Genomic DNA, 12,800 nt, shown 5'->3' on the forward strand with positions numbered 1-12,800 from the left:
TTAAAATTTTATTTTTAAAATGCATCCTATTACTGTAATAATTATTAAAATGCATTATTGCAATCAATAAGAGACATATGTAATGCGATACATTACGCGCCTGGTACAGAAATTTTTTTTTAATGTTAGCACGATGATATTAAATTAAAAACTGACTACTAGACATTAAAGCAATAACACGTATACATTTGGGAACAATAAAATGCTGCTAAAATTTGAAGCTTCTTCAACTGATTACATCACTAAAGCAATTATATTTTCATTTGTAGAGAAAAATAAAGCTTTACGCAAAACAATGTATAGTGTGAGCCTCGGAGGGAAGGTCATTAAATACGCATTTACTTTTTATATCAAATTAAACTAACAGAATAAATATATTTCCTTTATACACAACTAATTAACATGATAAAAATGGTAAAAAATGGCTCGTTCGTTTCATTGAGTTATTTGAAATCTCCAATGATTTTCCCGAGACAAAACGCCATTTTAAATTAGCAAATGGAATCCATTTCTTATGACACATTATAGTATAAACTCCACTTAATATTTTTTAATTTGATGAAATTTATAAAAACTTTCTGAGATTCCTGAAACTTTTATTGTGAAATAAAACATCTTACCTTTTCATTCTCAATTAAAAAATAATGTTTAGAAATAGATGTAAATCTTCAGATATCAAGAGCTCAATCGTCAAAAAATGTATTAACTGTCGAAATCTTATTTTGTGATATTTAACAAATTTAATCACCATTGAAATTAAATAAAGTTTAGAACTTAAGGTTTAAAGATATTTTAATTTATGCTCTAAACTTCCCAACAAGATTTTTATTGTTTTTTTAATGAGTTGCCATTATTATCTATTAGTCCGGATGCCATTTTGACTAAAGCAGCAAAGTGAACTAAATACGAACGATTTTTAATTGCAGCAATGCTTTCCTGAAACTGGAGAACATCGCTATTTGCGATTATCACTTTTGATTATTATAAATACCTTGTTCGGGAGGAAAGCTGTTCGGAATTTTTATGCTTTCCATGTAGATGTTTAGTTAACGTCGAAGTGGTAAATTAATTATACTGTAGTTGCTCACTAAATTTAATATTTTGTTAATATTTTGTTTTTACCTCCAAACTCGATTTTGTAAATTTTTGAAGGAAGTCCAATTGTAAATTTAGAATCACCAAAAACTTGATAATGTAAATTATATTTTGACCTTATTACCATAAATTGCTGTTGAATTGTTTTGTGTCATTTTAAGCTTGCAATTATAAATTTTTATTTCTGGTCGGAACGATATTTCGCTAATTCAGTTAGATGGTTCAGTTGATGTTTATTAAAAGAGAAGTTCAAATCAGAGTTCCAGAATTGCCCTCAATGCGTACAAATTAGCAAAATAAGCCTAAATAAAAACATAATATTTTAGAACCGACAACTTAAATTTATGAAACCCTCGGTTGGATTTTTTAATTTACTAAATAAAAACAGAAAATTACATCAGCTTGTGATTACTTCAACAGCTTCGAGGAATTAGTTTCAATAATTCTCAGAACTTAACTTTAATAGATGCCTAACTCAGCTGCTATAGTATTCTCATAAATATTAAAATCATAAATATTAAGCATTTTGATTCTATATCAGTTACCCCCAGGACATTTGAGCCCGATAAATGGAATAGTTGCAATTAACGACTAACTAGTTTCACTTAGCCATACACGGATATTCCAGAGGAAAAGCTCTGTTTAATCCTGAGATCACAGCTGATAAAACTATTCGTGCTCGAACTTGTTTTTCAGACTTTTTACTTTAGCTTTTATTTATACACTTACGGCAAGAATGACTGGAGGGTGTATGCAAGATAAGGAAGCAGCAAAACAGTAAAATTTGTAAGATAAATGATAAATCTTATAAAATACGTAATAATGAATACTTACAATTTTGCTTTGATTAGAATATGCCCATCTTCAAGTGAAGAGGAGCTTACCGTTACGTACGTTATGTTACAAGGCATTTCTCCCGCCTTCTTAGCATGCCTTCGTCTGCATGCTGGGTTCGTATTCCAGAGGTCGTGGTTCGATTCCCGGAGAAGGCGTTGCTCATTTTTCATGTCTCCTGCTTCCAAAATACCTAATATTGTCTCTATAATGTTTCAACCATCATATTCATTAAAGATGCATAAAAAATAAAGAATGAATATTTCTGAAAAATAATTAATTAACCTTTAAATGCTGTGATAATTTTTTCGGCATAATTACTGTGATCGGTTTCACAGATCGCTTTAAAAAAATACATACTTTTATGCCTTTTTAAGGAATGTTACAGATACTTTATGCATACTAATAGAATTCTAATTCATTTAAATCAAGATATTTTAAACATAAATCATTTAATTTTACGCAGTTAAATTCATACAAAAAATTACTAATTTCTTCATTTTAAGGAACAAAGTTCTTAAAAAACGAAGATTTTATTAAACATGAATGAAATAAGTGACTTTATTAAGTATTACTGTCGATTAAACTATAATTATAAAATAACTAATACCATAATTTATAAATAATAGATTAGTATTTCTTTGTTTACAAGGATAAAGCATAAGATGATACACAGTCAGAACACATTTTTTAAGAGCACTGAAGACACATTGGTTCTTTCCATTCCAACCATTTGTATGCTGTTTTTCTCTTCTTAACAAGGTGGACAGAGACTGCATGTTTGGTAAACGTGGTAACTGAAGCCATAATAAAGCTAGAAGTGTGAAACTGGATATGTGACCTTGTGGACGGGTTTGGGAAGGTAATAGGAAGGACAGGGACCATTCTCCGTTTTTAGGGGTGGAAACGATAGTTAGAAAATCCCCAGCGATCTCTCAGACCGCTCACAGCAGTCAAAGGTTAAAAGGCATCGGCATCTAAAAACATGCAATAACATATAGTAAACCATCTCTTGGATATCATCTTATACTGATGACTATTTCTGAAAGTGATCTTATATTTCCGACAACATCAGTAAACATCAATATTGAATATTACAGTAAAAGTAATGTTGCACTAAAACATCAGAAAAAGACATTATACCTATCTAAGATGACGAACTTAACCAAAATCATCTGGAAATGTGGCTTTATGTTAATAAATGTTCCATGTAGGTTGCTTCCATAGTAACTAAGCTGAACGGGACTCGCTGTTCTATTGTATTTTAGCCTAATATATGAAGTATCTTTCCCTAGGATGGCTTTTAGCTTAATATATTTAAGACAAACATTGCCGTTGAACTGTTGAAGAAATTGCTCCTAGAAACTTAATTTATGATCCTTTTTCGGGCAGCATGATATTACTGAGGTCTTATTTTGTTAATTATCATAAGCTGGCAGTAGTTAGTTTACATATTTGATTATTTACTACTATTTTGATTAAAAGGTTTTCATAAAAAAAATTAAACATATAGATTAAGTTCTTATGCTCTGAACTATTGTGTAGTAATGAACTAAAATGAAAATACATTCGTATGAGTTTTGACTTTAAGCAGGAACTATGAGTCTTTATAACTATGAGTCTATAATAGAACTATGAGTCTTCTTTTATCTGCAAATAAAATGTTTTCTAATGGTTATAGCCGAAAAAATCGTGGCAAAAATATCGCGGAGGAAAACGTCGGCGAAGAAAACAACGCAAGGCGGAAACACTGTGAGAGAAAAGAAAGCATCACAGTTCTAAAACATCGTGCTACAGAACACCGTCATTAAAAATAAAGCAGTTTGAAAATATCGCAGTTTTGAAGCAGTTTCGTAAAAAATATCGTGGTTAAAAAATAAAGCATCTTTCCTTGCCTGTCGATAACATGGACGACATAGGTTTTTTTCAGGCTTTTAATTCGTAAATGTACATTTGCATAACGATTTGTGCGCGAAAGAAGGAATGAGAAAATTAGGAATATTCTTCACACTATATTTCATATTTTTAAATTATTTATTTTTATTTATTTATTTATTTTGTTAGCTAAAAAAAGCAATAAGGAACTTAAGCAGTCAAAATCTGAAAATGAGTAGAAATCGAGAGAGAAGAGAAATGAAGAAAAATTGGCATAAACATATGTTGGGGCACCAAAAGTCCTTAGGCCTTCTAAAAGTCTCAATCCATGCCTGGCTCGTCCGATGTCCTTCTTGGGAACTGCGGTCAAGACTCATTGATAAGAGGTCTCTGGGGTTTTGCAAACTAGCTGAACCAAATATATCGAGGTTTTCGCGACGTGTCCGGTTCAGTTACCGTGAGACATCGTTATGGTTATTAGAAAGTAGTTTTCTTTTAAAGAAATAATATTATGTTAGTAACTGGTAGTTTATCCATGACTACTTCTCATTTATTATGCTGTTACTGTACCCACGTTCTTTGAAAATTACGTTATTCGTATAATTTTTGATTTTTGGACGATAAAATTAGTTTAAGAAAGTGGAAAGGTAATTTTCGCGAAGAAACCGATTCTCTAATGCCTATTTTTAGGACCTTCTGAATATATCAACATGATAACTGAAAATTCACTTTATGAAACTGCGTGAGCGCGAAAAGAATTTGCGTAATAATTTAAGCCCTTAAAACATCTTATGATTCAAAAAGGCATTCTGTATTTCATTCGGTTGCAAGCTTGCATTTTTAAGGTTTTCCATCTTTTATATGCGAATCTATTTCTACATATAATTTCAAGTAAATGGAAGGTGATAACACTATTTCATTAAGATATACACATTTTTTAAATAATTAAAATATAATTGCATAATGTAGAATAGATCTCTATAAAATAAAATTATATAATCAGTTAATTTAATTAAAAATAAGTTTAAGAAAAGATGAAATAAATTAAAAAATAGCACTTGATATTTTCTTAAGATAAAATCTTTTTCTTGTTCTAGGCGTATAAATGTTGCTTAAATTAAATATACTGTACGACCACTTCACATCTTAAAGTGATTCTCTTATGTAACACTTAAATTGGCCATCTCCAGTTTGTATAATTATTATATTTATGCATAACTTACAATCATTTATACAACGAATTTCTTGCGTACCATATTTTATAATTATGTTAAGACAATAATGTCTAACATTCGTGTTTATCAATTGAAACCCGTTTCATGCAATAACAATTGCAAGGAAAACACTTCATAATTTAATTTCTCCAACTGACTTTAATTTCGTTCGTTGAAGCACGCATGATACTATAATTTTAGTGAACAGGTCGTAACTTTCATGCCTTACCTTGGGTAAATGCTTTCTAGAATATCTTGAATCGATTAATCAGAACTTAAATAGGAATCACTATCTCTGACCGTAATCGTGTATAATTGGCAATTATTGTCAATCATTTCAGTTGTTAAGGGATCTCTTGTATCCGGTTTCTCGCCTACCGATGTCTGTGAAATTTGCTTCGAAGTATTAAGTTTCTAAATAATTACAAAATCTAACGCAAAGCTTTATGTTACTTTAATTATGAGTGCATATTGTGTATTATTCCCAAATTCTTGGGAATAAATTTGTATGGGAATAGAAATGGGAAGAACCTGAGAGCATAAATTTAAGCATTTCTGTTGATGTTACAAGTGTGTTTTCCGAATTCTGTTTCAAAAGAGGCATTATCATATTAGCAATAATTAAACCAACTTTTAATGAATTAGCAGCAATTAAAGACTCATAATAGAAAAGACAAACGTATGTTTTGCACTTGATAATTTCCTTGATAAAGAGTACATGATTTTAGGCAATTACCAATCAATGTACTGTTGCTGATTTAATAAAAATGAAGTAATTCGAAAAGTTTTGTGGAAAATATTTAACCACTTAATGAACTTAGAGGATATATTTTTTAATGCGGCTTAAAGTGTGTGCCATTGTGAAAGATTTGATTTTCAGTTAAACTTATAATAGAAGAACTTAAAAACTGGTATTTCTACACTAATGATCAAAATTTCACAAAAAGTGCAGCTAATTTTGACATTGGCTTTAAAACTGTGGAAGACTATAATTAACACATCAATGTACGTCTGAATACATCCGCTTTGAAATAAGTCCAACGTGATAGACGTTCTGTCTGACCATGAATTTGATCATGAATCAAACATGAGTCTAACCATAAATCCTGTCTAATCATGAGTGTCAGTACCTCTGCTCCTACTATTGAGTAAAGAGCCTGCCCTATAACTCTGTTTTTACTTGAATTTGTATTTTTTCTTATAATTGTTTTTAAATCGTTAACAATGGGTTTTCGGAAAGTTAATGAGAAGAATAGAGCGATGAAGAAAATGGTTAGGGTCACCATGGGCAAAAGAGAAAGTCACCAGAAAGGGTCGCCATAGAGAAAACAGGTCATCTATATAAAGGAGATTGTTTAATTACATGAACAAGGCATGCACATCCGGGACTTGGCTATTGGACACGGTATACAAATCCTTGGTCTCAAACTGGCCACCTGGCAACCCCCGAAATAATTTTATGTGGGCCGTGAACATACTCCAGTAATTCATTTGCTGTAAATATGGTGTTGTGAAAATTTAAAGATGTTAATTATTTGAAGTCTGAGTTTACATCATTATATTATTATAAAATATAACGTGATTAATTCACCGAAAATATACAAGTTGATCTAACTAATTTGCAATGCGATATAAACCATATTCAAATATCTGAAGAATGAGATATCATTCGGACTTAAATGAATCCAAATTATACTTTTTATTATTATTATAGTTTTATATATTGTTGTTCTTATAGTATTATATCCGAATTATAATTCAAAAATAAGTACACTCAATCACGAAATTTTGAGTTGAAAATTAATAGAAAAAGACCCCCAATGACCGATGAGCATCTGCAAACCGTGATGAGGACAGATTCTAGTAATTTTCTCCAGTGCACACGCAATATACAAACAAATTTTGTATTTGCCTATAATATTTATAATTTTTTACATGAAACGTGTGTATTTTAGTTTATGTATTAAAGAAAAAAATTAACAAACTAGGTCGTCAAAATTATTCTCAAGTTTTGTTCCACTTGGAAAGTTTTCGTAATTTGTTTATTTTTAATTTAATATAAAATAATTTATTTAAGGATCAATTAAATATGTTAGACTTATTTGAAAGAAATGTCAGTCTAAGAATTTAATATTTATCTGTGATTATATATGGAATGCAATAGGTAACCAACAAAAGCGTCAACCAAACAAAATTTCGGATTTTATATTTCATATGTTGTAAAAGTTTAATGAGCTTTTGGTTCAACTCAACGATTTGAAAGCGAGCAATGGAAACAATGTACAGAATAAAACATATTTATCTCCAATACGCGCGACTGCACAGCAAAATTTGTAAAAATATGCTGCTTTAAAATATTTTGTGATTTTGCTGTTGAATTTAATTTTATGTGGCGTAAGTGCGAATATCATGTTACTTAATTAATAAATTTAACACACCGTTAATAATAAAAAGACAAAGAAATGTTTTGAAAGCCATCTTACTAAAAACACTAGACACTGATATGATGAACTGAGAAAGGACTGAAAAATAGAAAAATATATGCAAACACGTGCTGCATCGGGATTTTTAGACATATGCTGCTATGATGCTTTTAAAATTTTTGTAATTTTGCTGTTAAATTGTATATAGAGTACATGCTACAAAAATGATGTTAAATGATAAAGCTAAAAAGCTAAAAAGAAATGGTTTAGCAGTAGGGAGTGAGACAGCAGACTGGAAGATTGGGAGCTTAGCGAGGTCTTAAAAAAACTTAAGCCTTTTGGGGATCATTAAAATCATATTCATATATTTTATCATGTATTTTTAATAAACGGATATTAAGCGAAATTAAAAATTTAATTTAACCCTTTTTACTTCAGAAGTCGCATTTTACTAAAACGTAAAAAACAATGTGGCCCACCAGCTTTTTTCAGATCTTGCTTCCGACTTGCTATTGAATAAAGAGCACGCTCAAATTGTCGTGCAATTTGAGCGTGTAGTATATATATATATATATATATATATATATATAATGTTGTATGATCTTAAATTCATTTAGTGCGAAAACAAGTTACTACTACTTGCGCAATTGCTGCAAAGTTAGTTAATAATAATTTATTTCCTAAACAATATTGATTAATTGATTATATTATCTCCTAAGTTTAATTAAAGTAGAATTATTTTAAAAGAGTGAATCCATACTGGTAAGTTATATTTTGAAAGATGTTTTGAAGTAACTTGAAAGTAAAATGTTAATAATGTTTTAACGGGGACTGGAATTAAATCATCATGAAGAACAAAATTTCAATTGTAAAAGGAAAAACTAAATTTAAAAACATGTAATCATTGTCATTGATCGGAAATTAGTTGACTTTTCAAGGGGAACAAACCAATTCCCGTTCAATGAACAATAACTAATAAAAATACGTAAATGCGAAGGTGTTTCGTCTTTACTAGAGTTATAAGGTAAAGCCAAACCGGCAATTCTAGTTAAGCCAAATATTTCCGCGAATAGAAGGGATTACGAACCAATGCTGATACTCAAAGAACTTATTATATTTCAGTGATATATAAACAATTTTATAATAAAACAATGGAATTTTTTCATAAGAACCGGATTAATTATTTTCCCTTTTTTTCTTGTAGGAAAATTTTGTTTGTTCAAGGATTTAGAACAAATGAACGACGTATGCCGATGTACCACTGTATTACTTTTCATCATATAAAATGAAAATTTACAGTTTGCTTTAAATATCACAATAAAATATACACGAAAACTCATTTATGTCAACTGAAAAATTAAGGAAATACTGTTACTTAAATAATATTTTTTCCTACTAATCTTATACTTGTTTTTAAAGCATCCTTTGGAAAGTATGACAGAACTTATCCGTTCTTTAGCCTTCTCATCACCCAAAACATAGTTCAGAGTTTATCATAAGTAGTGGCCGATTTTGCAGCTACTATAAAACGGAAGCTGCGACCAAATTTTGATGGAGAATTTCCCGGGGGTTGGAGGACGGATCCATTTCTCTTTCACTACCATAAACCATTCTTGAGGATTTTCGGAATCACAGTATTTTAAGTCTCATCGTTCCGCAAAGATACTAACAAATATCCATGTCTTCTCCGGAACCCGAGTGCGATGTTAAAGCTATAGTAGCCGGCTTTATTGCTACTATGCAAACAGGTCGGCCGAACTGTTAGCTGATAATTCCTCAATATAAATCACTCCAATTGCATGCATATTAGGTCCAATTACATGCATATTAGGTTTTCAAGGTGTAGGAATATAAATCTGTATTGGCTGAGAAGAAGTGATTTGAATAAGCCAAATTTACGCAAGTTTTTTTCCTCATGTATTTTACATTGTTATTATAAGATCTAATTTACAACTGTTCAGTTAATTACGCTTTAGATGTATATATATATATATATTATTGATGATAATTTTTATTTCTATTTACAGATGGCGACTGGAAATCTGAAGTTTGGAAATCAGCATTAATCCAAGAAGAAATTTTTGATGACACAGATTCTTGAAGACAAACATAATTCAGAACATTTTTGGATTTCTTTAGGAAATGTTCTATGGAAAAAAATGTCCCAATGACTTTTGCGAATATATTCTAAGTTAGATCCAATAACAGGATACCAATAGGCATTAAAATAAAAAAAGACCAATATTTTTTTGCAATATTTGTGTCAAAATAAGATGGAACTTCATGACTTTTCAAGTGCAGCAGAACCTCGTTTACTCGATGGACCGCAGAGAACCGTGACTCCTTATTAATAAATTCGTTTATCTCTAAGTAAAGTCTACTTCCTTTCATACAGCATTTTAGTTCGTGACAAAAATATTTTAGAAAAATTGAAATAAGTGGAATTTTGATGAACTGAAATAACCAGACCTCATTAAAAGTTACATAAATTGTGAAATTTTGTTCGATTTGGTACCCGCATTTTTATAAAATATTAATTTTTTTGAACTTGTGAGGAATCATTGTAAATAGTATGTAATTTTATTGTATAATGATCCCTAGCACCTTTGTTAAAATTAGCTAAGTATTTATAATGGCAAATATTTATGAAATCCTGAACATAAAACTATGCGCTGATCATCACATTCGTGTTTTTCTTATTTCCCTTATTTTAATTTTACCTTATCTTTTTCAAATTTAGTAAACGAAGTTTAGGTGAGATTTAAGATATCAAAAGAATCTTTTTCTGCGAATTATTTATAGCTGAAATGTATCATAATACACAGTTTGAACCGAAAATACTTCTAGATAATTTACACATAAAGATTATATTTGTTTAAATAAAATGAATTTTCTTCCTCTTTCCAACATGCCTTCGTGGTGTAACAGTAGCGCACTCGGCGCGCATTCGAGAGGTCCAGGTTCGAGTCCTGGTGAGGAAATTGCACATTTTTGCTCGTATGATGAAGAGAACCCACAGCATGGAGTATATAAGTTATTTTCTTCCTCCTCCCAGCATGCCTTCGGGGTGTAATGGTAGCACACTCAGCGCGTATTAGAGATGTCCAAGTTCGAGTTCTTACGAGGAAATTGCACAATTTTCACGTCTCCTTTAAAAAAAAAAAATTAATGACTCTGCAACATGTATGTATGTAAATATGTTTTTGGGTATTTAGACCATTTTTTCCTTATTGACTGGAATTTTTGATACGTTGAATTTCTATTTGGATATTGATTTCACTTGTTTTTTAGTTTTGACAGGCTGGGTATGTAGGAGTGGCGTCTTTAATTTTCACAGGTACAAATAAGTTTTAAAATAATTAATTTCGATACTTCTGCAAATTTGAGATGAATAGAAACATGTCTACTATCCAGATAAAGAGATAGTATCGGTGTTCTATCCTACGACCTCTTGATAAAGTTTGAGTCTAAAAGCGATAAAGCAGCTTTACTAATGTTGTATTTGCTACATTTTATTTTAACTGTAGAATTTTTTGATGTTCTAAAATTAAAGTTATCCGCAATGCCCTTGCGGGGAGTTAAGTTCAGACCTCATGAATAATCCTCGAGTATGTTAATATTTACGCCACGAAAACATGCCAAAAGGAAGAAGAAAATGCCTTATATACTATTTAACGTTTTATAGGGCGACTGGGGATGATGGAACCCAATCGCCAGAGCCTAGTGGTGACACATAATAGTCCACTACCTTTTAGTTCGAGCGCTATTGTAGAGAAGTTAGCTTACATCGATGCAGGAACGTGAAAAATGGGCAACTCTGTCTCCAGGATTCAAATTCCGGTCCTTCCGAATACGAAATATAACTGGAGCGTACTTCCAGTTATACCAGGAGGGCATGCGGAGAGGAGGGATAAAACACCTTATATAATTTATAAATTAAAACTTGTTAATCTTAGCCAAAGGTTACTAACTTTCTACTTAACATTAAACTATTATATTAAATTCAAATCTTTTGTTTTGATTAATAAGTTTTAATAAGTTTTTATCTTTTAAGTTAATTGAATTGCTTGTTTTGTTATAACTTAATTAATTAATTAGTATGAATATAATATCCATTCACTTGTTTTTCGACTTTTGAAAATATGTATCTTTAAATTCTCTTAATTTTCTATGCATAAAAACATTACACATTTTTAGGGTAATATTTTTATATGTATCTATGCTTTATATGAAATTATTACGGACAAAAAGTTCGTTATTTTTGGTACTTATACAATATAAATAAATTATGACAGTTACACTGCGACACATTATAGTAAATTTTATTAAATAAACATGTGGAAATTTATGCATATATGAAACGTTTGAAACGTTCTAAAAAATAAAATAAGCTTTTTTTCGCCCATGAAATATCGAAACTCGAAGTGTTTCTAAAATTTTCAGACTTATAACCTCTCTTTAAAAATAATTTAGTTGTAAGATATTTTCATTTGTAAATTATGTAATAGATAAGCATATATGAAATGTAGATCATCAACTAAATCCATCGACAGATATTTGAGACTTCCTTGGAACAAATGCTAAAGCCTATCTTTACCTTTTTTAGGGATGGATTAAACCAAAATTACAATAAACCCATTAGAATGCAATCTCTCTGAAATTTTGATTGAACTATTTTCTAATCAATTAATAATTTTAAAAAAATATTTTCAATGCCCCGTAAGCTCTTGGAAATTACTCTTTAGGCAATACGATATAAATGAAATACATCGTATAGATGTACAAATAGAATTTTATCGCAGAATCAGAATTTATACAAAAAAAAAAAAGTTTAAAAAACAAAAATTAAAATTTTAAAGCACTGTTAAAAAAAATCTCTTGCGATCTCGAGCTCGCCATTAACATCTCATGTTCAAACAGGACAGCGAATGAGATGATCATCATCGATAAAGCTTGAATTGCAGAGAGACTATCTGTTCCAGTTCTCAGAACTATCGAAGATTCCAGTCTTGTTCAAACTGGCAGCTAAGTCATAACTCATCATTTAGTACTCATAATTAATGTCTGATTTGATTTGATGTAAATATGCTACAATCTAAAAGTGAACATTTATTTTAATAATATCCATTTGTATTTCTCTTTTAATTAAATAAGATCGAAATCCCTCCTAAATTTAATTTTATTAAATTACAATTTCGTTGCTTTTCTCTCCAGTACATTCCTGATAAGAAATATTCAAAATTAAATAGGATTTATGAAGGCATAGACGGCATTTGGATACAGTTGCAGAATAGATAATATTAAATCGTATTCTTCATGCACCTGCTCATCAGTAAATGTATTAAAAGGCCAAGCAGAT

The 12,800-nt window shown here is 30.3% G+C and overlaps 1 long non-coding RNA gene across 3 annotated transcripts in view; it reads left to right on the forward strand.

Moving 5' to 3' along the window:
- LOC118189098 (uncharacterized) overlaps nt 1-11,468 on the forward strand; it is an 872,843-nt gene extending 861,375 nt beyond the window's left edge. For 2 of the 3 annotated variants that reach the window (XR_015043501.1, XR_015043502.1), the window contains one exon: nt 9,469-11,460. This is a non-coding gene — a long non-coding RNA (uncharacterized LOC118189098). Of the gene's footprint in view, nt 1-9,468 lie in introns of all 3 variants that reach the window. The other variant, XR_015043503.1, reaches the window with a different exon arrangement.
- The last annotated feature ends 1,332 nt before the right edge of the window (nt 11,469-12,800 follow it).

Source organism: Stegodyphus dumicola, chromosome 10 (genome assembly GCF_044657685.1).
Source record: "Stegodyphus dumicola isolate Sdum_Otavi_A_Nest chromosome 10, ASM4465768v1".
NCBI lineage: Eukaryota > Metazoa > Arthropoda > Arachnida > Araneae > Eresidae > Stegodyphus > Stegodyphus dumicola.